Source organism: Balaenoptera borealis (genome assembly GCF_965194805.1).
Source record: "Balaenoptera borealis genome assembly, chromosome: 20".
In the NCBI taxonomy this organism is placed as follows: domain Eukaryota; kingdom Metazoa; phylum Chordata; class Mammalia; order Artiodactyla; family Balaenopteridae; genus Balaenoptera; species Balaenoptera borealis.
Window position 1 is genome coordinate 43,014,695 of NC_138879.1, and position 27,211 is coordinate 43,041,905.

Below are 27,211 nucleotides of genomic sequence, written 5' to 3' on the forward strand. Positions count from 1 at the left end.
AAAATTAGCATCCAGCCTTAGTTTCAAGATGAGGGATGATCGTCTACTTTTCCAGCCTCCAGCTGAACCAACAGTGAGAGATTTCCCCAATGGTGATTTCTTCACTGCCAATCCAAATGTGATTAAATCCAAAAGACAGAAAACTTACTTTATATTCTTATTGTCACAGCTTCTCATTTACCCCACGTATAATCAGTTAGAGTAGCTACTATGAATATAAACAAATTAGAAGGCAGGTTTAGGATGACATGTAGGTCCACAAAGACTAAAGGGATTCTTTTTTTTTTTTTTTAATAAAGTGATTTATTTTCTCACAATTCTGGAGGCTAGATTTTGAGATCAAGGTGTCTGCAGGGTTGTTTCTTCTGAGGCCACTCTTCCTGGCTTGTAGATGGCCATCTTCTCTCTGTGTCTTCACATGGTCTTCCTTCTGTACATGACTATGTCCAAATTTCCTCTTCCTTTAAGGATACCAGTCATGTTGGATTAAGACTCACCTTAATGACCTTATTTTGACTAAAGGGATTCTGAAGAGGCAATTACCTCTGCAAAAACATGGAGTCATGAGGGAACGTGGCATTGTCTTGAGAACTTCATAGTAGCCCTAGGCGATACCTGGGGTGGTTGTTTATGTCTGTGTAGTGAACAGTGATGTGAGAGATATAAACGGGGAGCAGATCCTGATGGTGATGGGGACCAGTGAATGGATAATTTTAAGCAGAGAAGTGACTTGTTATTTATTAGAGTTGTTTTAGAGATGGGGTTTCTCTTCCCAAAGGAGGTCATGGAGTATTTGGAGTTGGGTGTTTCTCTGACTCCAAACTCAGATGTTCTTCCCATTGTGGCACACTGTCTCTGCCACCCCACCACCCTGATGCCAGAAGGAGACCACTCCTCCAAACTCAGGGACTGAGAAATGAGCCCAGTGTCCAGTTCCTTTTCTTCCTAAAAGACATTTACTACGTTGCCAACAGTAATCTAGTTCCTCATGAGTATTTCTTTTCCTTTAAGTTTAGACATGGCTTTTCTCTAAACAAAGGCATATTTAGAATCTGCTGTCCACACATCTAATTCTGCTGTGTTCCTTTTTACTGATAAATGTATGGAGTATAATTTTAAAAGTGAGCTGCACAGGCCATTTATTTTATGTTCTTAAACCTTGTATCCTAGATCAAAACAGATCTTTAAATATCTTATATAATTAAATGTTTTTAAATGCTATAAATAAAATAATGTTTCATGGTCATCTGGTGGGAAAAAATAAGATCCAACTAAGGAATTACCAAAAGATAATAATAAACATATAGGCCTTTGAAAAATTCCCTTCCATCTGCCAAATAACTATCAAGTAAGAGAAATACTGAAGAGTTTAGAATGGAAGGGAAAGACATGGAGAAGGCATCTCTACAATAAAGTCTATAACTCAAATAAACAGGCCTATTTTCCTCCTAATATGTAGTTATAGCACAGTATGGATAATCAAAGGGATTTTAATCTTTACCTTTCATTTGGATGGATGCCTGTAGTAATAAATAGTTTTTGCCTGGGAAACTGAAGTATTTTTTCTCAATCTGAGTCCTTATTTCTGAAATTCTAACCCCTGTTAAATGCCTCTACAAGTGGTGGAAATATGTGAATCTGGTTCTAGAATCCATCAACTGCTTTCTTTTCCTAGCATGTGTTCTGAGATACATTTCTATCTCAAATATATGTAAGAATTTTTTTTAACATCTTTATTGGAATATAATTGCTTTACAATGGTGTGTTAGTTTCTGCTGTATCACAAAATGAATCAGCTATATGCATACATATATCCCCATATCCCCTCCCTCTTGCGTCTCCCTCCCACCCTCCCTATCCCACCTCCCTAGGTAGTGACAAAGGACCAAGCTGATCTCCCTGTGCTATGCAGCTGCTTCCCACTAGCTATCTGTTTTACATTTGGTAGTGTATATATGTCCATGCCACTCTCTCACTTCGTCCCAGCTTACCCTTCCCCCTCCCCGTGTCCTCAAGTCCATTCCCTACGTCTGCATCTTTATTCCTGTCCTGCCCCTAGGTTCTTCTGAACCTTTTTTTTTTAGATTCCATATATATGTGTTAGCATACGGTATTTGTTTTTCTCTTTCTGACTTACTTCACTCTGTATGACAGACTCTAGGTCCATCCACCTCACTACAAATAACTCAATTTCATTTCTTTTTATGGCTGAGTAATATTCCATTGTATATATGTGCCAAATCTTTATCCATTCATCTGTCGATGGACACTTAGGTTGCTTCCATGTCCTGGCTATTGTAAATAGAGCTGCAATGAACATTGTGGTGCATGACTCTTTGAATTATGGTTTTCTCAGGGTATATGCCCAGTAGTGGGATTGCTGGGTCATATGGTAGTTCTATTTTTAGTTTTTTAAGGAACCTCCATACTGTTCTCCATAGTGGCTGTATCAATTTACATTCCCACCAACACTGCAAGAGGGTTCCCTTTCTTCCACACCCTCTCCAGCATTTATTGTTTGTAGACTTTTTGATGATGGCCATTCTGACCAGTGTGAGGTGATACCTCATTGTAGTTTTGATTTGCATTTCTCTAATGATTAATGATGTTGAGCATCCTTTCATGTCTTTGTTGGCAATCTGTATATCTTCTTTGGAGAAATGTCTATTTAGGTCTTCTGCCCATTTTTGGATTGGGTTGTTTGTTTGTTTTTGATATTGAGCTGCATGAGCTGCTTGTATATTTTGGAGATTAATCCTTTGTCAGTTGCTTCATTTGCAAATATTTTCTCCCATTCTGAGGGTTGTCATTTCATCTTGTTTATGGTTTCCTTTGCTGTGAAAAAGCTTTTAAGTTTCATTAGGTACCATTTGTTTATTTTTGTTTTTATTTCCATTTCTCTAGGAGGTGGGTCAAAAAGGATCTCGCTGTGATTTATGTCATAGAGTGTTCTGCCTGTGTTTTCCTCTAAGAGTTTTATAGTGTCTGGCCTTACATTTATGTCTTTAATCCATTTTGAGTTTGTTTTTGTGTGTGGTGTTAGGGAGTGTTCTAATTTCATACTTTTGCATGTAGCTGTCCAGTTTTTCCAGCACCACTTATTGAAGAGGCTGTCTTTTCTCCATTGTATTTTCTTCCCTCCTTAATCAAAGATAAGGTGACCATATGTGCATGGGTTTATCTCTGGGCTTTCTATCCTGTTCCTTTGATGTATATTTTTGTTTTTGTGCCAGTACCATACTGTCTTGATTACTGTAGCTTTGTAGTAGAGTCTGAAGCCAGGGAGCCTGATTCCTCCAGCTCCATTTTTCTTTCTCAAGATTCCTTTGGCTGTTCGGGGTCTTTTGTGTTTCCATACAAATTGTGGAATTTTTTGTTCTAGTTCCGTGAAAAATGCCATTGGTAGTTTGATAGGGATTGCAATGAATCTGTAGATTGCTTTGGGTAGTATAGTCATTTTCACAATGTTGATTCTTCCAATCCAAGAACATGGTATATCTCTCCATTTGTTTGTATCATCTTTAATTTCTTTCATCAGTGTCTTATAGTTTTCTGCATACAGGTCTTTTGTCTCCTTAGGTAGGTTTATTCCTAGGTATTTTATTATTTTTGTTGCAATGGTAAATGGGAATGTTTCCTTAATTTCTCTTTCAGATTCTTCATCCTTAGTGTATAGGAATGCAAGAGATTTCCATGCATTAATTTTGTCTCCTGCTACTTTACCAAATTCATTGATGAGCTCTAGTAGTTTTCTGGTATCATCTTTAGGATTCTCTATGTATAGTATCATGTCATCTGCAAACAGTGACAGTTTTACTTCTTCTTTTCCCATTTGGATTCTTTTTATTTCTTTTTCTTCTCTGATTGCTGCAGCTAAAACTTCCAAAACTATGTTGAATAATAGTGGTGAGAGTGGGCAACCTTGTCTTGTTCCTGATTTTAGTGGAAATGGTTTCAGGTTTTCACCATTGAGAACGATGTTGGCTGTGGATGTTTCATATATGGCCTTTATTATGTTGAGTTAAGTTCCCTCTATGCCTACTTTCTGGAGAGTTTTTATCATAAATGGGTGCTGAATTTTGTCAAAAGCTTTTTCTACATCTATTGAGATTATCATATGGTTTTTATCCTTCAATTTGTTCATTTGGTTTATCACATTGATTGATTTGCATATATTGAAGAATCCTTGCATTCCTGGGATAAACCCCACTTGATCATGGTGTATGATCCTTTTAATGTGCTGTTGGATTCTGTTTGCCCGTATTTTGTTGAGGATTTTTGCATCTATGTTCATCAGTGATATTGGCCTGTAGTTTTCTTTTTTTGTGGCATCTTTGGTTTTGGTATCAGGGTGATGGTGGCCTCGTAGAATGAGTTTGGGAGTGTTCCTCCCTCTGCTATATTTTGGAAGAGTTTGACAAGGATAGGTGTTAGCTCTTCTCTAAATGTTTGATAGAATTCCCCTGTGAAGCCATCTGGTCCTGGACTTTTGTTTGTTGGAAGATTTGTAATCACAGTCTCAATTTCAGTGCCTGTGATTGGTCTGTTTATATATTCTATTTCTTCCTGGTTCAGTCTTGGAAGGTTGTGTTTTTCTAGGAATTTGTCCATTTCTTCCAGGTTGTCCATTTTATTGGCATATAGTTGCTTGTAGTAATCTCTCATGATCCTTTGTATTTCTGCAGTGTCAGTTGTTACTTCTCCTTTTTCATTTCTAATTCTGTTGATTTGAGTCTTCTCCCATTTTTTCTTGATGAGTCTGGCTAATGGTTTATCAATTTTTTTATCTTCTCAAAGAACCAGCTTTTAGTTTTATTGATCTCTGCTATCGTTTCCTGCATTTCTTTTTCATTTATTTCTGATCTGGTCTTTATGATTTCTTTCCTTCTGCTAACTTAGGTGTTTTTTTGTTCTTCTTTCTCTAATTGCTTTAGGTGTAAGGTTAGATTGTTTATTTGAGATGTTTATTGTTTCTTGAGGTAGGATTGTATTGCTATAAACTTCCCTCTTAGAACTGCTTTTGCTGCATCCCATAGGTTTTGGGTCATCGTGTTTTCATTGTCATTTGTTTCTAGGTATTTTTTGATTTCCTCTTTGATTTCTTCAGTGATCTCTTGGTTACTTAGTAGTGTATTGTTTAGCCTCCATTGTTTGTATTTTTTACAGTTTTTTTCTTGTAACTGATATCTAGTCTTATAGTGTTGTGGTCAGAAAAGATACTTGATATGATTTCAATTTTCTTAAATTTACCAGGGCTTGATTTGTGACCCCAGATATGATCTATCCTGGACAATGTTCTATGAGCACTTGAGAAGAAAGTGTATTCTGTTGTTTTTGGATGGAATGTCCTATAAATATCAATTAAGTCCATCTTGTTTAATGTGTCATTTAAAGCTTGTGTTTCTTTATTTATTTTCATTTTGGCTGATTTGTCCATTAGTGAAAGTGGGTTGTTAAAGTCTCCTACTATTATTGTGTTACTGTCGATTTCCCTTTTATGGCTGTTAACATTTGCCTTATGTATTGAGGTGCTCCTATGTTGGGTGCATAAATATTTACAATTGTTATATCTGCTTCTTGGATTGATCCCTTGATCATTACGTAGTGTCATTCTTTGTCTTATTTTAAAGTCTATTTTGTCTGACATGAGAATTGCTACTCCAGCTTTCTTTTGATTTCCATTTGCATGGAATATCCATTTCCATCCCCTCACTTTCAGTCTGTATGTGTCCCTAGGTCTGAAGTGGGTCTCTTGTAGACAGCATATGTACAGGTCTTGTTTTTGTATCCATTCAACCAGTCTATGTCTTTTGGTCGGAGCATTTAATACATTTCCATTTAAGGTAATTATCGATATGTATGTTCCTGTTATCATTTTCTTAATTGTTTTGGATTTGTTATTGTAGGTCTTTTCCTTCTTTTGTGTTTCCTAACTAGAGAAGTTCCTTTAGCATTTGTTGTGAAGCTGAAGGTGGTGCTGAATTCTCTTAGCTTTTGCTTGTCTGTAAAAGTTTTAATTTCTCCGTCGAATCTGAATGAGATCCTTGCTGGGTAGAGTAATCTTGGTTGTAGGTTTTTCTCTTTCATCACTTTAAATATGTCCTGCCACTCCCTTCTGGCTTGCAGAGTTTCTGCTGAAAGATCAGCTGTTAACCTTATGGGGATTCCCTTGTATGTTTTTGTGGTTTTTTTTTAATAAGTTTATTTATTTATTTATTTATGGCTGTGTTGGGTCTTCGTATCTGTGCGAGGGCTTTCTCTAGTTGTGGCAAGCGGGGGCCAGTCTTCATCGCGGTGCGCGGGCCTCTCACTATCGCGGCCTCTCTTGTTGCGGAGCACAGGCTCCAGACACGCAGGCTCAGCAATTGTGGCTCACGGGCTTAAGTTGCTCCGCGGCATGTGGGATTTTCCCAGACCAGGGCTCGAACCCATGTCCCCTGCATTGGCAGGCGGATTCTTAACCACTGCACCACCAGGGAAGCCCTCCCTTGTATGTTATTTGTTGCTTTTCCCTTGCTGCTTTTAATATTTTTTCTTTGTATTTAATTTTTGATAGTTTGATTAATGTGTGTCTTGGCGTGTTTCTCCTTGCATTTATCCTGTATGGGACTCTCTGCACTTCCTGGACTTGATTGACTATTTCCCTTCCCATATTAGGGAAGTTTTCCATTATAATCTCTTCAAATATTTTCTCAGTCCCTTTCTTTTTCTCTTCTTCTGGGATCCCTATAATTCGAATGTTGGTGCGTTTAATGTTGTCCCAGAGGTCTCTGAGACTATACTCAATTCTTTTCATTCTTTTTTCTTTATTCTGTTCCATGGCAGTGATTTCCACCATTCTGTCTTGCAGATCACTTATCCGTTCTTCTGCCTCAGTTATTCTGCTATTGATTCCTTCTAGAGAATTTTTAATTTCATTTATTGTATAGTTCATCATTGTTTGTTTGCTCTTTAGTTCTTCTAGGTCCTTGTTAAACGTTTCTTGTATTTTCTCCATTCTATTTCCAAGATTTTGGATCATCTTTACTATCATTACTGTGAATTCTTTTTCAGGTAGACTGCCTATTTCCTCTTCATTTGTTTGGTCTGTTGGGTTTTTACCTTGCTCCTTCATCTGCTGTGTATTTCTCTGTCTTCTCATTTTCCTTAACTTACTGTGTTTGGGGTCTCCTTTTCACAGGCTGCAGGTTTGTAGTTCCTGTTGTTTTTGGTGTCTTCCCCTGGTGGGTGAGGTTGGTTCAGTGGGTTGTGTAGGCTTCCTGGTGGAGGGGACTGATGCCTGTGTTCTGATGGTTGAGGCTTGATCTTTTCTTTCTGGTGGGCAGGACTGTGTCCGGTGGTATGTTTTGGGGTGTCTGTGACCTTATTATGATTTTGGTCAGCATCTCTGCTAATGGGTGGGGTTGTGTTCCTGTCTTGCTAGTTGTTTGGTATGGGGTGTCCAGCACTGGAGCTTGCTGGTCGTTGAGTGGAACTGGGTCTTAGTGTTGAGACGGAGATCTGTGGGAGAGCTCTTGCCGATTGATATCACGTGGGGCCAGGAGGTCTCTGGTTGTACAATGTCCTGAACTCGGCTCTCCCACCTCAGAGGCTCAGGTCTGACACCCGGCCGGAGCACCAAGACCCTGTCAGCCACACAGTAGTTCTGTGATCATGGACCAGGCAGTTAACTTCTTGTGCCTCAGACTTCCTTTCGTGCAGCACCTCCTTGCCCCAGAGGCCCAGTCAGGTGTGAGGGAAGGGCTGTCGCTCACAGGCTCTGCAGGGAGGAAGCCCGCGAGGCTGGCACAGGATGCTTTGAATATATGTAAGAATTTTAAATGTCTTTAAAATTTATAAATGGAAGGAAGAGAAGACTGTCAAGATACTGGATTTTTTTTTTTTTTAGTTCCTTTTTTTTGTCACTGCTTTGTGTGTTTGTTTATTGGCATATAGTTGAATATAGGGCTATGCCCTAAGAATACAAGGATGGTTATCCATTAGAAACATCTATCTATTCACATAATAGTTCTTAATGGAACACAAAAGTACTATTTGATAAAACTGAATATTTATTATTGTTCATAAATCTTCAGTAAAATAGGAATAGGAACAAATAAGAAGCAAACCTGCAGCTGCCAACTATAGTCATTAGAGCAGAAATGGTTACAGGGATACACCCAGAGCACCTGTGGCCTAAGGAACTTCTAAGTCATGCTGACCCCAGTGTATGGAAGGTGAAGAGGAAGGACAGAGTCAGCCGAGGGAAGAAGTGGCCTCAGGCAGAGGCTGCTGCAGTTTGGAGAGAGGAGGACGTGAGGTCAACAGCCTGAATTGAAACTGTAGGACAACCCTAGTGTGGTAACCTCACCTCTTCTAGGGCTGCATTTCAACAACCCTAGTGTGGTAACCTCACCTCTTCTAGGGCTGCATTTCAGCAAATAACTGCCCCCACTGAAAGCAAATAATAAGCCAGAAAGAAAACAGCAAGAGAACTATGCACAGGCAAGATGAAAATAAGGAGCAAAGAAAACAAGGAAAGCCATATGAATAAAAAAGGAAAATATGGGAGTAAACTTTACGTTAAAAGGGGGAGGTTGACTAGCCTTACCCTTATACCTAAAACAACAACAACAGAGCGAAGACAGAATCTGTGAAACAGCCATTTTCAAGACCGTAGACGTCAGGCAGTGAAGGGCAATGATCCCTGAGAGGTGAAAAGCAAACAAGGTGAGGCCTACAATTACCCCAGCACACTGCCTTGGGTGAGCTCCAGGCCATGGTGCATGCAGGGGGAACCCAGGGGAAGCACAAGGACTCCCTGGGTTCAGGAGATGGAGGCATGTGTCTGGGGAGACCAAGTAAGCTAAAGTTTGCAGGACAAAGTACCAGAGAGGAGCACAGAGAGAGAAGGCTAGAGATCTGTGTAGGATCTCCCTCAAGTCCCACCTAATAAATCTTAAGAGCAAGACCCAAAAGGATCAGACTGCTACCAAGTAATTTAACTGTGTCCTAGAAAAAAGCTCATGTATATGTATAGCAATGCAAAAATATCCACCCCCAACAAGGTAGAATTCACAATGTCTGACGTCCAATCAAAGATTACCAGGCATACAAATAGGCAGGAAAATGCAATCCAGTATGAGGGGAAAACCATCATCCCATTGAAACCAACCCAGAACTGACAAAGGTGTTAGAATTAGCAGACCCAGACATGAAAACAGTTATTATAACTAAATTTCAGGTGTTCAAAAGTTAAGTAGAGACATGGAAAATATAAAAAAAGACTCATCAAACTTCTAGATGAAAAATATACTGATGTTTGAAATATTTCATGATTAAAAACAAAAACAAAAATGTTAAAGCTTATGGCTTTCTCCTCTACCTAGTGAATTTCTCATGACCATCTTCTCTCACGAGCTGAAGCCAGCCCTTTCCTGGCATTTCCTTCTATACTGATCTGAAACTAGATCCAACTAAATATAAATTAGCCTTTCTCTCACCTCCTTCAGTCTTTACTTAACCTGGACCCATTATTTCTGCCTCTGCAAGAACTCACGCACACATTTCACATTTTCTAAAACATTTGAAGATAGTCTTTTAATAAAGTATATTCAAAGGGGTGACATTTACAGTATTTAACAACCAGCATGGCTCAAGCACAGACCATTCAGAACAGACGCCCTCCAGAAACACCTGATCTAGCCATACCAGCAAGTCCTGGCTACATTCCACAGACTGGAAGTTATACCAAAGCAGAAAGGTAAGGGTCCCAGAGTCAGGTATATTTAGGATTCCCTGATGAAGTTAAACAGGTTTCTTTACTGCAGTACTTCTCAGAGCTTTTAATATGCTTTGTTCATTTTAAATACAGCCAATTAAAAAATTGTAAGGACATATATATGTGTGCCTGTATATATATCACACACACACAATTATGTATATTATAGACTATATCCAGAAAGACATTCAGGAAGTGAGTAACTATGTTTGTCTCTGGAGAGGGGAGATGGGGTACTGGGAGAAAGAGGCATAGGAGGTATAGGAGGGAGATTTATTTTTCACTGTAAACCTTTTGCAACAAAAATATGTGTTACTTACCTAAAAATTTTTTCATTTAAATAATAAACGGCAGCTAGTTTTCAGGTATATTATAGATGGCTCTAAATTCATGGTTATTTTCCTTTTCTGTTTAGAAAAGTAGAAAAGAACAAAAGAGCTTTCTAAGTGAATGATTTATCTCATGGCATTGAATAAGTTGAAATAAACCCAAATAAAACCTCTTGGAATACTACTGTTCTCTGGGGTCCCATTGTGTCGGTCACATGAAGCTAAGGTGAGGTTTCTTTGTGGTGGTTATGCCAGTGGTTTCCCAGGCCAGTTTGCTTTGCCGAGGTTATGAAAATGGCTGACTTGACTTTCGGTTTGTATCTCATGCTCAGCAGTGACTACCTACCGGTAGTGAGCTTTTCTGCCCACTAGTAAACAGATGGCCTCACACTGGCCACCCTACAGAGTTACCAGAGTTACCAGAAAGTCTGTAATATTAAGCTGTCAAAGGACCCATCTGCCCTAAGCAGCTGTCCAGGCATTTGCCTGTCTGGATGCTGGAAACCTCAGTATAACCCCAATCTTAGGCACAGAAACTTCTTATTTTTCTTGTTCTGTTTCTGTGGTGAAAGCCAGAAGTCAGTGCCATCTGCTTCTTGTTTTTCATAAGCAGTATCTTTAACACCTGCTTAATTAAAGGAGCACCGCTACTGAATTTAACTGAATGCTTGACCTGCTTCTCTGTTGTAGTTTGCTTATGTTCTTTTTAACTCACACTAAAACTATGGGTAGAATCAGACGAACAAGCAGGCCATTGCTTATGGCCACACGGGCCAGGGGAGATGAGCCCTCCTGAGCAGGGGTGAAGGTGGAGGAGGGAGGCCACCTCACAAAGGCCTCTGCTCCTGGCCCTCTCTGTCCGGTCCTTCTGAGGCGCACGCCTTCCTGCTCCTCCCTCATTATCCGCGCTCCTCTGCCCCTGAACCCGGATACCCATTTTCCTGGCTCGTAATCTGTATTCCCAAACTGCTTTCCTTGAATGCCTGGCTACTAATCATAGTAGTTTATATTACAACTAAAAATATTTAAGTAAAATAGAGATAGTTGAAAATAATGTAGATAGACAACTACAGTTGTCCCTCAGAATCCGAGGGAGGATTGGTTCAAGGACCCACTGGCAGGAGATCCGCAGATGCTCAGGTCCCCTAGTGGGCCCTCTGTATCCACAGTTCCTTATCCGTGGATTCAGCCAACTGGGGAATCGTGTGGTCCTGTAGTATTTATTGAAAAAAATCCACGTATAAGTAGATCCAGGCACTTCAAACCTATGTTGTTCAAGGGTCAACTGTATAGAAGATTGGTTAATTATGGTACATCTTCTGAACAGAGTATTGGGGCCATTTAAAATGATAATTATTGAAGTCATCTGATTCCTGGTGACAGAAAAGTGAGTGACCACAATTCACCCTCCTCTGCTTTCCAGTAGAGATACACATGAAAACATAGAAAGAGATACCAACGTTCCTTAGTACAGGAAACTAGAAATGTTGCTCAACCAGAGGTCCACTGAGAGGTACATCCTTCACCTCTGCTCACATGTCACCTCATCAGGCCTTCCCTAACTGTCCTGTAGAGAATAGCAGCTCACTCACCCCAGAACTCCCTGACTCCTACTCTGCTTAGTTTTCCCCCATGGCTTTCATCTCCATCTGACACTGTATCTTTAGTTTTTGCTTATTGTATATATTCCAACTAGATATAAGCCCCATGTAAGCAGAGACTTTATTTCCATTTATTTCTATTTCACTGCAGTTTCCCTAGTGTTCAGAACATCCCTGGCACTCAGAAGAGTCCCAGTAAATAATTGTTGAAAACGGAGGCTGGCTGATGGGGCTCTCTGGCCGTAGGATACTCCTAGCCCTTTCCTACCAATATGTGCGTCTTGCCCACCAGAGGGTGGTAACTTAGTCCTCCTTCTGTATGAAGGAAAAGAAGAACTCTTTTACAGTTTCCTTCCCTTTATGAATACTTCTCGTCTTATACCGATTGCGGGATTACCACTCTAAGCAATGTAATACATCTGGGGACAGAAGTGAATAGGTATTTCAAGATATTAAATTAGCAAATAAAAGAGCTATGGGCTGGAAGAGCCATGGGTATGTTGTATGCTGGGGGTTGCAGCTTTTCCTTTACTGTTTTTTTTTTTAACAACTTAAGAACTAGAAATAATTTCAAACTTTCCTTCTCGGTAGGCTGACAGGGCAGCAAGATGTAGGGATTCCCTCTCAGATCAGCGTCTTCATAGTAAGTAAAAGACTTCAGAACCACACCTAGAGGCTGTGTCCATAAGGCAGCTCTCCAGCTTAAAAGCGGAGAAATGGATTCCAACTATAAACAGGTGGACTTTAAGGACGACTCCAGAAGAATCCATATGCCCCTTTCATGCGAGAACACCAGAACTGTCTCCTTAGTTATGAGACCTATAAAGAAAGCCAGTAGCAGTGACAATGGTGTAGATTATAGCCTTAAAAGAAAAAGCAAAGCATATTTCTGAAAAGGAGTATAACAGAAAATTCACATTATAGAAACTAACTGTATTCTGAATAAAATTCAAGAAAGCATGGATTCTACGTAAACATACCAAAGATTACATGACAGACCGAGATGAAGAGGGTCCTGGCTGAGAAACAAAAATGTCCAATTATTTGAATGAAATAAGAAATGATATTAAAGAATTTAAATTAACATGAAAATGTAGAAATGACACAATTGGTATTGCAGAAAATAGAATCAATATGAAAGAAAAGTTTAAGACGGTCTCTTGGCATACAGAGGAAGGGGGTAATAACAAAGAAGCTGACAGATATAGAAGGCAGAGAACAAAAAATTTACATTCAAATAATAGGTGTACTTGAAAAAGAGAAATACACTGAGCAAAAGTAAGACTTGTTTTACTGATTCTAAGGAATACATTTTTTAAAATTTTAGCATCTCTGAAATTGGGGTGTGACTTATAATTGGTGGATTCTTACAGTGATAATGGGCAACATCTTTGTGATACACAAATAAGGGTACATCTTACAGAGAAGGCATCTTATATTCAATAAAATGTGTTAGTTTAAAACATAGTAGAAGAAAATCTTCCTGTGTCAGAGTAATCAAGATTGTCACCACGTGGGTAAGATGCCTACCCCAGCAGAAGTCACTTTGGCCAGAGAAGTGGGTCTTCTCAGAATATGGAAGTCTCCAATAAGACCAGGGGAAGAACATTTTTTGGAACAGGGCAAAACAGCTGGGTGGGAGTGTTTGGAGGTGAAGAATTTGAGGCCAACATTTCACAAAAGAAGCAGAAAGTGGTGCTGTGCAGAAGAAACAAATAGTATAGCATCATTATTAATTGTGAAAACACAGAAACCATATAAAAGTCCATGAAAATAAATATGGTTAAATATGTTATGGTATTTCCATACAAAGAAATAGCATTTGCCATGAAAAAACAATGATAGTCTTTCTTTTTTTTTAATTATTTATTTTTGGCTGCATTGGGTCTTTGTTTCTGCGCGCAGGCTTTTCTCTGGTTGAAGCGAGCGGGGGCTACTCTTTGTTGCAGTGCTTGGGCTTTTCATTGCGGTGGCTTCTCGTTGTGGAGCACGGGCTCTAGGTGCACAGGCTTCGGTAGTTGTGGCACGTGGGCTCAGTAGTTGTGGCTCGCGGGCTCTAGAGCGCAGGCTCAGTAGTTACGGCGCACGGGCTTAGTTGCTCCGTGGCATGTGGGATCTTCCTGGACCAGCGCTCGAGCCCATCTCCCCTGCATTGGCAGGTAGATTCTTAACCACTGTGCCACCAGGGAAGTCCAGTGATAGTCTTTCTTTAGCAGGGTTCCTTAAAGTGTGGGCGGCATCTGCATTGGGATCACCTGGAGGTGCTTGTTCAAAAGGCAAATTGCTGGGCCCCATCCCAGGCCTTCTAAATCCGAATCTCAAGGAATCTACACCTTTAGTGAACTACCCAAGTGATTCCCATTGGTTTCATGAACTGACACAGAAAATGGCCAGGATAAGCACATGATATTTTCATATGGCCTTTTTGCTGAAGCCATGTGACAAAGGTAGCATTTTTTTTTTTAAAGCAAACCACTAAAGCTTCGTGTTTTTAAAATGATTATTACCAAATAAGGTGCAAAATAAGCATCTCCTCCTACCCCGGGGAAGAGAGGCAGGGTGAGGAATGGGCTGAGGTTCAGGGAGAAGGGTGAAAGAGGGGTGGAGGTGAGAAGTGAGATAAGAATTGGCAGGAACCAGGATGCTGTTTACCACCTCTGCTTGTCCCAGAAAGAGCCACTCCCCATTCTAAGCAATGGTCTTCAATTACCCTATGAAGTTTGCAGTTAGGACCTGCCTGCCCATTTCCAGGTAAGATACCCCACCTGCAAATAACAGGCTTCCATGGAATGAACTTAACCCATTTCTGTATAGTCATACCCATCTTCTATACACAAAAGAACCCCAGAGAGAAGTCTTAAAAGCTTTTCAGTGTGACTGAGGCAGGACCAGAATCAAACAGCATTAAGGTGTGACAGCTGTTGAGGACCGTGAGCCATCTACCGACGTTCCATTTCTCTCGCGCTGCACCGTGCCCGTCTGCCTTGAGAAGCAGCTGCCCTTGGACAAAGCCCCCTCAGAGGACATGCAGGGGTGCACGGTCATCCTCAGCTTTACCTGCTCTTATGACAGAGATTTACTGGAGATTTTTGTGCAGATCAAAGATACTTATTTGCTTTATGAAATATCCATCTTTGCCTTTCATGTTGAAAGAGAAAATCCAAAAGTACTGGAAAACTGATCATCTTTTCAGCATCTCTGCAGGAAGATATGGTACAGTTAGAGTAATCGTATTACTTTTTTTAAAGGCCCATAGCACTAACATTACAATATATGTTAAAATGGAGATCTTTCTGTGAGGTATTCATGAATTCACCAAGTGATTATATACCCTGGTTTGTGCTATCTGTTGGAATTTTTTCCTAAATGGTCAGATAGAACTTTTTAACTTAATGAGTTTTTTTTTTCTTTTTTTTAAAGGAAAGGGGGAGGGTTTTTGGTTTTTTATTTATTTATTTTTGGCTGTGTTGGGTCTTCGTTTCTGTGCGACGGCTTTCTCTAGTTGCGGCAAGCGGGGACCACTCTTCATCGCAGTGCGCGGGCCTTTCACTGTCGTGGCCTCTCGTGTTGCAGGGCACAGGCTCCAGACGCACAGGCTCAGTAGTTGTGGCTCACGGGCCTAGTTGCTCCGCGGCATGTGGGATCTTTCCAGACCAGGGCTCGAACCCGTGTCCCCTGCATTGACAGGCAGATTCTCAACCACTGCGCCACCAGGGAAGCCCCTTAATGAGTTTTTGAAAGCTTTCTTCGTGTGTTTATTTCAAGTCTTATCAGCTGTATAGGAAGCGTAATGTACTTAAAGTATTTAATCTGAAACCAACACTGCTATATTTTCATACTGTCATTCAGCCTTCATTCTCTGGAACACCCACTGCAGATCTGGCTATGGGTGAGGGGGGCGAGGGGTAGGAGGGATGCAAAGATGGACGACTTGGTCCTTTTCCTCAAACAGCACTTAATCTCATGGGGAAGACTGTACGCATGCTCCATTGTCTGATACATGGTGCGATGGGGCTGGGCCATGGACGCACAGGGGGTGAACTGCTTCCCTTTGCCTGTGAGAGTCAGGAAAACCCTGATAGCACAGGTGATCATCCAACTGGGTCTTCAAGGCTGGCTGGAGTTTTATCAGTTGGGAATGGAGCAAGGTTTTCCCCTGGAGAATGGAGCAGAATATGCAAAGGCTTGGTGGATGGGGCTTCCCTGGTGGCGCAGTGGTTAAGAATCCACCTGCCAATGCAGGGGACAGGGGTTCAAGCCCTGGGCCGGGAAGATCCCACATGCCGTGCAGCAACTAAGCCCGTGAGCCACAACTACTGAGTCCGCATCCCACAACTACTGAAGCCTGCGCGCCTAGAACCCATGCTCCACAACAAGCGAAGCCACCGCAGTGAGAAGCCCGCGCACCACAACAAAGAGCAGCCACATAAGCTGTGACAAAGTGAGAGAGTGGCATGGACATATATAACGTAAAATAGATAGCTAGTGGGAAGCAGCCGCATAGCACAGGGAGATCAGCTCGGTGGTTTGTGACCACCTAGAGGGGTGGGATAGGGAGGGTGGAAGGGAGGGGGACGCAAGAGGGAAGAGATATGGGAACATATGTATATGTATGACTGATTTACTTTGTTATAAAGCAGAAACTAACACACCATTGTAAAGCAATTATACTCCAATAAAGATGTTAAAAAAGAAAAATTGCATCAAAAGAAAGAGAAAATAAAAGCCTAATTCATTCTGGTAAAAAAAAAAAAAAAGTCGAAAATAATATCTCATTTTTGAAATTACCCATGAAAACTGGCAACCACTCTGTTGAATAAAATGTTTAGCAAATTTAAAAAAATACATAAATAAAAAACTCTCAGACCTAAAAAATAGTAGCCACCGCTCACCGCAACTAGAGAAAGCCCGCACAGCAACAAAGACACAATGCAGCCAAAAATAAAAATAAAAATAAATAAAATAAATAAAAAGGTTGGTGGAAAAAAATAGTTGAAATAAGAGTTTATAAGACCCCATGCCAGTAACTTTGAACTTTATCATATAGGTTATGGGGAGAAAATAAGTATTAAAATATACAACTGCCCAATGACACAAAGCCTAATGACACAGATATCTTCCATGTTAGAGATGCTCAGGAAGGCAAAACAATTGTCCACTTAAGAGAAATGGAAATTTGAAGACACTAGTTGATATATCATACATCTGTGGCCCCCATATGCCAAAAAGAATGAATTAAATGGAGAAAGAGTTAGCAAGTTAGAGGTTAGAAAGACAAGTGCAACTCTTAGTAATAACATCAGAAATCAAAAGTCCTCAAAGGAGTAAGAGCTATAACAAAATTCCTTAGCTTTTGTAACTTCCTTCCTGTTATTTTGGCGACCTAAAATATATAGTAATTAGCAAAAAAAATTCCCTAAGATGAGAAGGAACTAGATTTTTGCCTTCCTGGACAGCGGGGAAGTAAGAGGTTAAAGAATGTTCACTGCATGCTACAGCCATTTTTAAGCGAGAGAAGATTCTCCAGGGGTAAATGATGGTGACACTGAAGAGAGGGTGGAGGCACTTGGGTGTGGGGACATTTGTCGTTGGGTCTCTGTAGCAGCCCCTTCTTCTGAAACCTCCCTCTTCCCTGTCATTCAGCTCCATGGTTCCCACCAGAGGCGTTACATCCTTACATCCCCCGACTCCCTGGAAGAGCTGAGTAGCACAGGGATGGCACCTGGCCCACACTGCACCACTTTTCCCTTCCTCAAGATTGGTGGGCCTCAGACCAGAGAAGACTTACAGGTCATTGCCTCTCCAGAAATTGGGAGCTGTGGTGACCACACTTCCAAAGGTGGAGAAAGCTGCTCTCAGAGAGAACGGCATAGCTGACCCACAGAGAAGCAGAGATGGCAGTGAAGGAGAATGTGGTGCAGTGGGGCCCTGTGTCAGCTGAACTGTGTGGCCAGCCTCCGTGTGGCCTCACATTGTATGACCTTGTTTGACACTAAGATCTTGCATCATCTGATGCAGGCTGCTTTATCAAAAATCAGTTCACCAGTGCACATGTGGTTGACAGGACTGTGCTGTATGTATACTTGGAAATTGTTGAGCAGGTGAAGTTTTTATTATGTGGCTTTCCTTTCCAGTTTTTTAAAAATAGATTTAAAAAAATCAATTTGCCAAAAGTCAATTTGCCAAGTGGCCAGTTCACTGAATTTGCAAAAATTTGCAGAGTTACCAAAAACTGGTTTCGAGGAATATCCTTCTTGAATTTGTTCCTTGTAACAGCATTTTAAGGCATGTTCAGGTTAAAGAAAACTAAGCCTTTTGGATTAGCTTAGTCTTTTTGTGGATTTTAGCTGAAAAATGGACTTCACTCTATTTGCACATGTATTGTTTGGAGTTTATTTAGAATGGTTAGGAAAGGATATCCTTTTGTTAGATACCTGCAAAGAACCAGCAAGAACATATGTCTTTTATACAAGCATTGTGCTCTTAGGGCCTCAGAAGTCCATAGAACCATTCCCAAATAGCAGTGCCACATGTTATGGTTTGACTCACAGAGAGGCAGCCTGCATTTCAGGTCATCCAGACTCAAGCTTTTCCTAGAAACTGGCACCACCCACTTTCCACACCAGATCTTAAAATACAAAGCAACTGTCAGAATCCACAGATGTTAACATTTCCTTACGGGAAATTTAGTTTATACAAAATCTTCAAATTCTCCTTCAGTTATTTTCCATTTGATATTTAGTACTCTTCCATCAAATTTGCCCAAATGACTAATTCATCTCATTTACCAATTTACCAAAAATTTGTTCCTTTTGACTCTTTATAAAGTTTACAATTCAGTTAGATGAGATGGCAATTAATAGCTTTTGAGAATTTCCAGGAAGTGTAATTGATCAGTTTTCATAACAACAGTCTAAGGAGTCCCTTTGTCTCTGGCCCTGCTGTTGTAGCTGGAAGTAGCCGGAAGAGAGGAAGGAAGAGAGGAGAGTGTGTGCCCCATGCACCTGGGTGCCAATCCTGGTGGGGAGGGGGGACAAAAGGGACAGGCTGATAGGTGAGGGAGAGCCGAACGGCCCAAGAACCGTTAAGTGTCCAGCCAATCCATCCAGCAAAAACTGGATAAACAAAAACACAATTTTGTTAAATATGCAAATTTGACAAATTTGTCATTCAGCATATTGATCTTTGGTGAATTCACATTTGGCAAATTACTTTTCCTCAATGAATTGTCCTAGTTCATAACAGGTTCCCCTCACTTAAGCTAGTAGGAACTGGGTTTGTGTCCCTGTATCCAGGAGTCCTAACTCAATGCACTGAAGTCCTGCAAAAGTCAACAGTTTTGATACACTTGTACCTACTAATAAATAATATAGCAGATGTTGTTGGATCTTGGTAAAACATATAGTTGGTACTTTATTGCCAACATTTAGTATTCCTCCTAAGATACCTGTTGAACCTGCCTCTAAACTCTTTTTTTTTTTTTTTTAATTTATTTGTTTTGGCTGAATTGGATCTTCATTGCTGCACGCAGGCTTTCTCTAGTTGTGGCGAGTGGGGGCTACTCTTTGTTGTGGTGCGCGGGCTTCTCACTGCAGTGGCTTCTCTCATTGTGGAGCACAGGCTCTAGGCGCACGGGCTTCAGTAGCTGTGGCTCGCAGGCTCTAGAGCGCAGGCTCAGTAGTTATGGCGCACGGGCTTAGTTGTTCCGCGGCATGTGGGATCTTCCCGGACCAGGACTCGAACCCATGTCCCCTGCATTGGCAGGCGGATTCTTAACCCCTGCGCCACCAGGAAAGTCCTCTAAACTCTTTCTGGAGTCTCTTTAGCAGATTGAAGTGTCCCTGTTTTGTAAATATTGGGGTGTTAAACTCGTCTGTAGGTATTAGAGATGTTCCTTTATAAATTGATATTGTGAAGTTGTATTTTATCCAATTTAACTTTGCTGATTTTGTAACTGAGCTTTTTAAAAAATGCTTGAGAATCTGCCAGCTGTTGGTTGTAGTTTTTTCCTCGTCTCTGGGCATCAACATTGAAGACATCAGTTATTTGGAATTTTTAATTGCTGTGTTAGTGTCTGTGTTGCCAGACAGACATCATTCCATTTTCTTCCTTCTCCATCCAGGGACATATTCTCGTCTCTATGTTTTATTTTTTTGATTGACGTAAAGTTGATTTACAATGTTGTGTTAGTTTCTGCTGTACAGCAAAATGATTCAGTTATACATATGTATACATTCTTTTTTATATTCTTTTCTATTATGGTTTATCACAGAATATTGAATATGGTTCCCTACGATATACAGTAGGACCTTGTTGTCCTTGTCTATATGTTTTCAATTCTTCCCAGCATTATTTTAATTTTTCCTCAGGGGTGAAACAAAAAAATCTAATACACAACTGAAATGAAAACAATAGATTGTCAAGTCTGTTGGAAGAAAATGGATTTTGTAATGACAAATGAGGCAAGTCTGAGGATAGCCAAACTCGAGACTTTAGCAAGCAGGTCTCAAAAAAATACAGAAAATGTGAGTGTTAATCCATGACTAAACCCTCTAAAATAAAATATGCTCAAGAAAAGAAACATTTCCCTTACTCATGAAATCTCTACAGTTTTATATAACAAACAGGGGAGGAAATTAAAGAAACCAACATGGCTGAACCTAAATAAGCCTGAGCTCAGATTTAAGAAAACCAGGGGGAAAGATAGAAGGAAGGTGGTAACCACAAGCAGTGATAAAAACATCAGTTGCCCGTAAAAATACTGTCAAGAAGACCTAAGTCATAGATGAGCTGAGACTTGGGGAAAATAATAATAAAAATGAGGGAAGAACACTGCTTTGTTGAACAAGGATGGGAAAGCGGTATCATGTGAATAGAAGGTGTTTTCATTTTACCCATCAAGAAATGTTTCTGAAACTAAAAGCAAGCATTAGGGAAAGTAAAGCCCAACTAGGAAAAAGAAGACAGCTGGATGCTGTATTAGTTCCAACCTCCAAGCCAGGCGACTCCCATCCCGAGACTCTGGAAAGGTTCAATAGGAGCCCCCGTCCACTGGCAGGAATCTTTGAGCAGCCAGAGAGAATGGAAAAGGTGCCCCCAAACTGAAGACAAGCTTTCCTAGTTTTGCAAATGTGAACAGGGATCCAAAAATTATAATTCTTGTTGAACCTGACATAATCTTTCAGCAAAAGTCTAAAATCAACAGTTATATTTTATAAATACTTAGTGAAAAAAGTAACAAAAGTGAGAAGAATTTGAGTTAGAACTCACCTCTCAATGATTTCCCTCAAACAATGACTTAGATAAAGACATATTTACCAAGTTTGCAAATAGCACAAACCCAGGAAGGATAACTTGTATTTTGGATGACAGAATCAGGATTCAAAATATCATCAGGCTAGAATAATGAGAAGAAACCACAAAAATGACATAAATGTAAAGTTCTGCCTTTGGGTTCAAAATGTCATTTGCACACGTGCCCTAGGAAGGCCTCTCGGGGGGGTGTGAGACCTCCCAAGACTCTAGTATCTGTGATTCAGTCATGTGCAGCACTGGCGTGCAGGTAAGGAACTTACTGCTAGAGAGGAAAGCAAGAGATCATTCTTTCATATTTAATTGGAACAATTTTCTTGAATTTTCAGAGGGCAAGGAGCATAGAATTTTCTAGAGCTTAGAACACTGAAATAGTGCCAGAAAACAAATTCTTGTGTTTTGCTCAGTTGTTTCAACATGGCATACGTTCCTGGCCAGACCCTCTGCAGAGCCCAGGCTTCTCTCTGTAGAGGGGGAAGGTTTGCTTTGTTGAACTCAAAGCCCATCGTCCAGCCTTTCTGAAAAAGGTAATAGCAGTTACTTCCTTTAGCTTCTCTTTGACACCAAGAAAAATTGTTCCCAGCCTCCTTTTCTTCATATTTGAGACCAAAAGAAATAGCCAACATGACATTTATGATTTTTTAAATGGTTTTTGCATTTAATATCTTGTTTATGGCTTTCCTTTTAACTTGTCTAAAAAATTATGGAATGTCAAATTTTCTGTAATTGTCATTATTAATTTTTATTTATTTATTTATTTATTTTTGGCTGTGTTGGGTCTTCGTTGCTGCACACGGGCTTTCTGTAGTTGCGGCGAGCGGGGGCTACTCTTTGTTGCAGTGCGCGGGCTTCTCATCGTGGTGGCGTCTCTCGTTGCGGAGCACAGGCTCTAGGTGCGCGGGCTTCAGTAGTTGTGGCGCGGGCTCAGTAGCTGTGGCGCGCGGGCTCAGTAGCTGTGGCGCGCGGGCTCAGTAGCTGTGGCTTGCTGGCTGTAGAGCGCAGGCTCGGTAGTTGTGGTGCACAGTCTTAGTTGCTCCGCGGCATGTGGGATCTTCCCGGACCAGGGCTCGAACCCGAGTCCCCTGCATTGCAGGTGGATTCTTAACCAGTGCACCACCAGGGAAGTCCCGTCATTACTAATTTTATAACCAGAACAAATATTTAAAAGTTATGAGATTATTTTAGAATATCTTTTCTTCTAGAAACAAAGCAACTAACAACCAGTAAATTCCCATGAAATTTTCATAGTGGAAAAAAATCAGCTTGATCACATGCATCCATCCTTGGTGAGAAAGAATCATTACTAAATGAAGCAAAGAGTTATATATCCTGGTCTTAGAAAGATACCAGGCCTAGGGATAGCATAGAAAATGAAAAGAATCTGACTGAGGCTGTAAGGAGAAAAGAAATTTTGGTATAAAATGGAATAGGAAAGCAGCCTTACAGTAGTACTAGATGACTCAGAGAACCCCTTATCAGAAAAAAAAAAATCAAGGAACAGTTTGTTAAAGAATATTATATTGCTTTCTAACCAAGACAAATTAAAAAAACTCAAGCCCAGCCTCACTAAATTATGCCATTCAGAATTAGTAACTTCTGACTTTCCACATCTGAGGCTTCTTTGATGCATGGCGATTCTTAGCCTTCTCTGTTCAGCATGTGCATTGAATTAACAGACCTGGAAGGAATGAGTATTTGACAGGAAACAGTGTGTCTTCTGGTCTTAACTCCACCACCAGCTTGCTATAAGCCCTTGAGCAGATCAACCTTTTTTTTTTTTTTTTTTTAATTAATTAATTAATTTATTTATTTATTTTTGGCTGTGTTGGGTCTTCGTTTCTGTGCGAGGGCTTTCTCCAGTTGCGGCGAGCGGGGGCCTCTCTTCACCGCGGTGCACGGGCCTCTCACTGTCGTGACCTGTCCTGTTGCGGAGCACAGGCTCCAGACGCACAAGCTCAGTAGTTGTGGCTCACGGGCTTAGTTGCTCCGTGGCATGTGGGATCTTCCCAGACCAGGGCTCGAACCCGTGTCCCCTGCATTGGCAGGCAGATTCTCAACCACTGAGCCACCAGGGAAGCCCCAACCTTTTTTAATCAAGATTAAAAGTCTTCACCAAATTTCTTTATTCATTTAAAAAAATATATTTCTATTTGCATGATAAAAAAGCTCTGGAGATATTTCACAACAGTGTGAAACATTACTGAACTGTACACTTACAAATGGTTAAGATAGTAAAAATAAAATAAAAGTCAGTGTTGGGCTTCCCTGGTGGCGCAGTGGTTGAGAATCTGCCTGCTAATGCAGGGGACATGGGTTCGAGCCCTGGTCTGGGAAGATTCCACATGCCACGGAGCAACTGGGCCCGTGAGCCACAATTACTGAGCCTGCGCGTCTGGAGCCTGTTCTCCGCAACAAGAGGCCGCGATAGTGAGAGGCCCACGCACTGCAATGAAGAGTGGCCCCCACTTGCCGCAACTAGAGAAAGCCCTCGCACAGAAACGAAGACCCAACACAGCCATAAATAAATAAATAAATAAATAAAATTTAAAAAACAAAAGTCAGTGTTGGCTACTGAGCACCATAGAAACAGGGTGAGGGGGGTATATCTTGAGGCTCAATCATATATCAGACATTGTCTTAGGCATAGTGATACAAAGACCCACCTCCTGCCACCAAGAAGCTTGTGGTCTGTCAAAGGAAATGAATGCATAACTCATAATAAGCTTATAAGAGTACAGAGAAAATGGCTTAATGCACAAAGATCAGAGTATATCTTTAGACTGAAGTGAGAGACGGGAACAATGTTCTGGGGAAACTTCATCAAAGAGGAGTGGTGTTTGTACCAGGCTTAAAAGGAGATCTCCAAAGTTTAAAAAGTGGCCTTCCACGTCTAGCCAAGATGGAGTAACAAGGATGAAATTTACCCTCTTACCTGATACAACAAAAAAAGCAGACAAAATATATGAAACAATAGTTTTCAGGATACTAGATATCAGACAGTGAAGGATGGTGATCCCTGAGAGACAGAGAACAAATGAGGTGAGCCCTACAGCTGCCCTAGCTTACTGCCTTGAGAGAATATCCAGGCTGTGGCACAGGGAGGGGGAACCACCATGGAGCCTGGGGGCCTGGGAGACTAAGGCCACTGAAGTTTACAGTTCAAAGTAACAGAGGAGAGAGCTGCACAGGAAACTGGAGATCTGCAGGGGCCTCTGTTAAGTATCCACCTGAATACTAATCCGCACATGTTGTTAGAAAACCACCTGAGGACAAAAGAACAATCAGGAAGATTAGAAGGAGCAGTGCCTGGTACTCACAGAGACTGGGGAGTAGTACCTGTTCCCAGCAGCCAGACTGGAAAACCTCATTAATTCACGGGGCATTAAATCTAGTGCTCAGAAGGATCTTGCTTCAGTAGTGGGGAATAATTGGCCCTAGACTGAGCACTGCTCTGGTTTCCTCTAACAGATTTGAAAGTAAGACCCAAAAGGATCAAATTATTTCCAAGTAACTTAACTGCAACCCAGAAAAAGCTCAAGAATATTTATAGGAATACAAAATTATCCACCGTCAAGTAGGTAAAATTCACAGTGTCTGGCATTCAATCAAAAATTAGCAAGCCTGTGGAGAAGCAGGAGAATGAAACCCATTATGAGGATAAAAATCAATCAGAACCAAGCCAGAACTGCCACAGATGTTAGAAATAACCAACGGGACATTAAAATAGTTATTATCACTTCATTATAACAGTTAAAGACATGGAAGATATCAAAAAAGACCCAAGTCAAACTTCTAGAAGTGAAAACTACATCTGACATGAAAATACACTGGATGGGATTGATAGCATATTAGACATTGAAGAAATAAAGATTATTATTAATAAAGTGAACCTGAAGACATAGCAATAGAAAGTATCCAAAATGAAGCACACAGAGAAAAATTTTTTGAAGAAGGAACAGATCATCAGTGAACTATGGGATAACTTCAGCCGGTCTAATATATGGGTAAATGAAGTCCCCGACCAAAGGGGGAAGACAGAAAAAAATATTTAAAGAAATAATGGCTGAAAACTTTCCAAATTTGATGAAAATCTCATAAACCGACAAATCCTAGAAATTACACCCAAAAAATCATGAAGAAAATTACACCAAGGCATATCACAATCAAATTGCTCAAAACCAATGATAAAAATAAAAACTAAAAGGCAGCCGGAGGAAAAAGACACATTTTATACAAAGGAATAAATATAAGGCTGTAGCAAATCTCCCATTAGTAACAATGAAAAGTGAGAAAGCAGAACAACATCTTTAAAATACTGAAGGAAGAAACTGTCAACCTACAATTCTATACCAATCGGTAATAGCTTTCAAAAATGAAAGTGAATTAAAGACTTTTCAGACACACAAAGGCTGAAACAGTGCATTTACCAGTATATTTACAGCACAAGAATGTTAAAGTCCTTCAGGCAGAAAAATATAGATATACCAGATGGAAATACAAATCTCCACAAACGAATAAAGAGCACTAGAAATAGCAGCTAGGTGGGTAAATATATAAGCTTCTTTCCTTGTTACTTCAATCTTTTTAAAGGCAATTGTTTAAAGAATGACAGTAACAAAGTAATATGGGTCAATTCATAAATTGACCATAACCAACCTAATTGTTCATGCCCCTAATAAGAGAGTTTCAAAATATGTGAAGCACAATCTGATAGAACTACAAGGAAAAATGGAGAAATACACAATTACAGTTGTAAATTTCAATGCCCCCCTCTCTCAGTAATTGATAGAACAAGTCAACAGAAAAATAAGTAGGCATACGGAAGACCTGAACCACACTGTCAACTGAATTGACCTAATTGACATTTATAGAACATTCTACCTAACAGCATCAGAATACACATTCTCTTCAAGTACATATTTGCCAAGATAGACCATATTCTGGGCCATGATACAAGTCACAATTAATATAAAGGATTCAAGATCCCTGCCATAATGAAATAAAATTAGAAATCAATAACAGAAAGATCGCCGAAAAATCTCCAAATAAGTAGAAGCCAAATAACACACTTCAGAGCAACACATGGGTCAAAGAGTTGATTAAAATGAAAGATAGAAAGTATTTTGAACTGCATGAAGATGAAAACACAGCATATCAAAATTTATGTAATGCTGCTAAAGCAATTCTTGGGTGGAAATTTATAGCACTAAATGCCTAGAACAGAAAAGGAGAGAGGTCTCAAATCAGTGAGGTCGGCTTCTGCTTCAAGAAACTAGAAAGTCCCGTTTGAATGATAACAGCCCATAATCGAGCCCTTAGGTGCTCAGTGTTCTACATACAGATCTTTTTAAAAAAAAAAAAAAAGAAAGAAACTAGAAAAATGAGTAAATTAAACAAAATAAGCAAAAAAAAAAAAAGAAAAAAGAAGACAATAAAAAATCAAAGCTGAAATCAATGAAATAGAAAGCAGAAAAACAGTAACAAATATCAGTGAGACCAAAATAAAATAGATCAGCATCTAATCAGATGAAGAGGAAAAACAGATGACACAAATTACCAGTATCAGGATGAGAGAGGTGATATGCATACAGCTTCTATAGATACTAAAAAGATTCAAAGGGAATATTATTATTAACATTTTATGCCAGTAAATTTGACAGCTTACATGAAACGGGCAGATTCTTTAAAAGGCACAAACTACACCAAAGCTCACACAAGAAGAAATAAATAACCACAATAGTTCTTTGTCTATTAAGGAAATTGAATTAGTAGTTAAAACTTTCCCACAGAGAAAACTCCAGGTCCAGGTGGCTTCACTGGTGAATTCTATACATTTAAGGAAAAAATACCAGGTATATCCAAACTCTTCCAGAACACTGAAAATGAGATACTTCCCAACTCATTCTATGAGGCCAGCCTTACCCTGATACCAAAACCAGACAAAAATATTACAAGAAAAGGAAACTACAGAACAATATCCATTGGGAACAGAGATATAAAAAATCTAAGCAAAATTGAGTATATCCACTTCAGCAGTATATAGAAGGAAAAATCAAATCCAACAATATATAAAACGAATAATACATTATGACCAAGTGAGATTTATCCCAAGCATGCAAGGTTGATTTAACTTTCAAGAATCAATCTATGTAATTCACCATATAAATAAACTAAGAAGAAAAACCATATGACATCTCAATAGATGCAGG

The 27,211-nt window shown here is 40.1% G+C and overlaps 1 protein-coding gene across 1 annotated transcript in view; it reads left to right on the forward strand.

Annotated features, from left to right (window-relative positions):
• MYO1D (myosin ID) overlaps window positions 1-27,211 on the forward strand; it is a 349,962-nt gene that overhangs the window by 243,520 nt on the left and 79,231 nt on the right. The window lies entirely within an intron of this gene.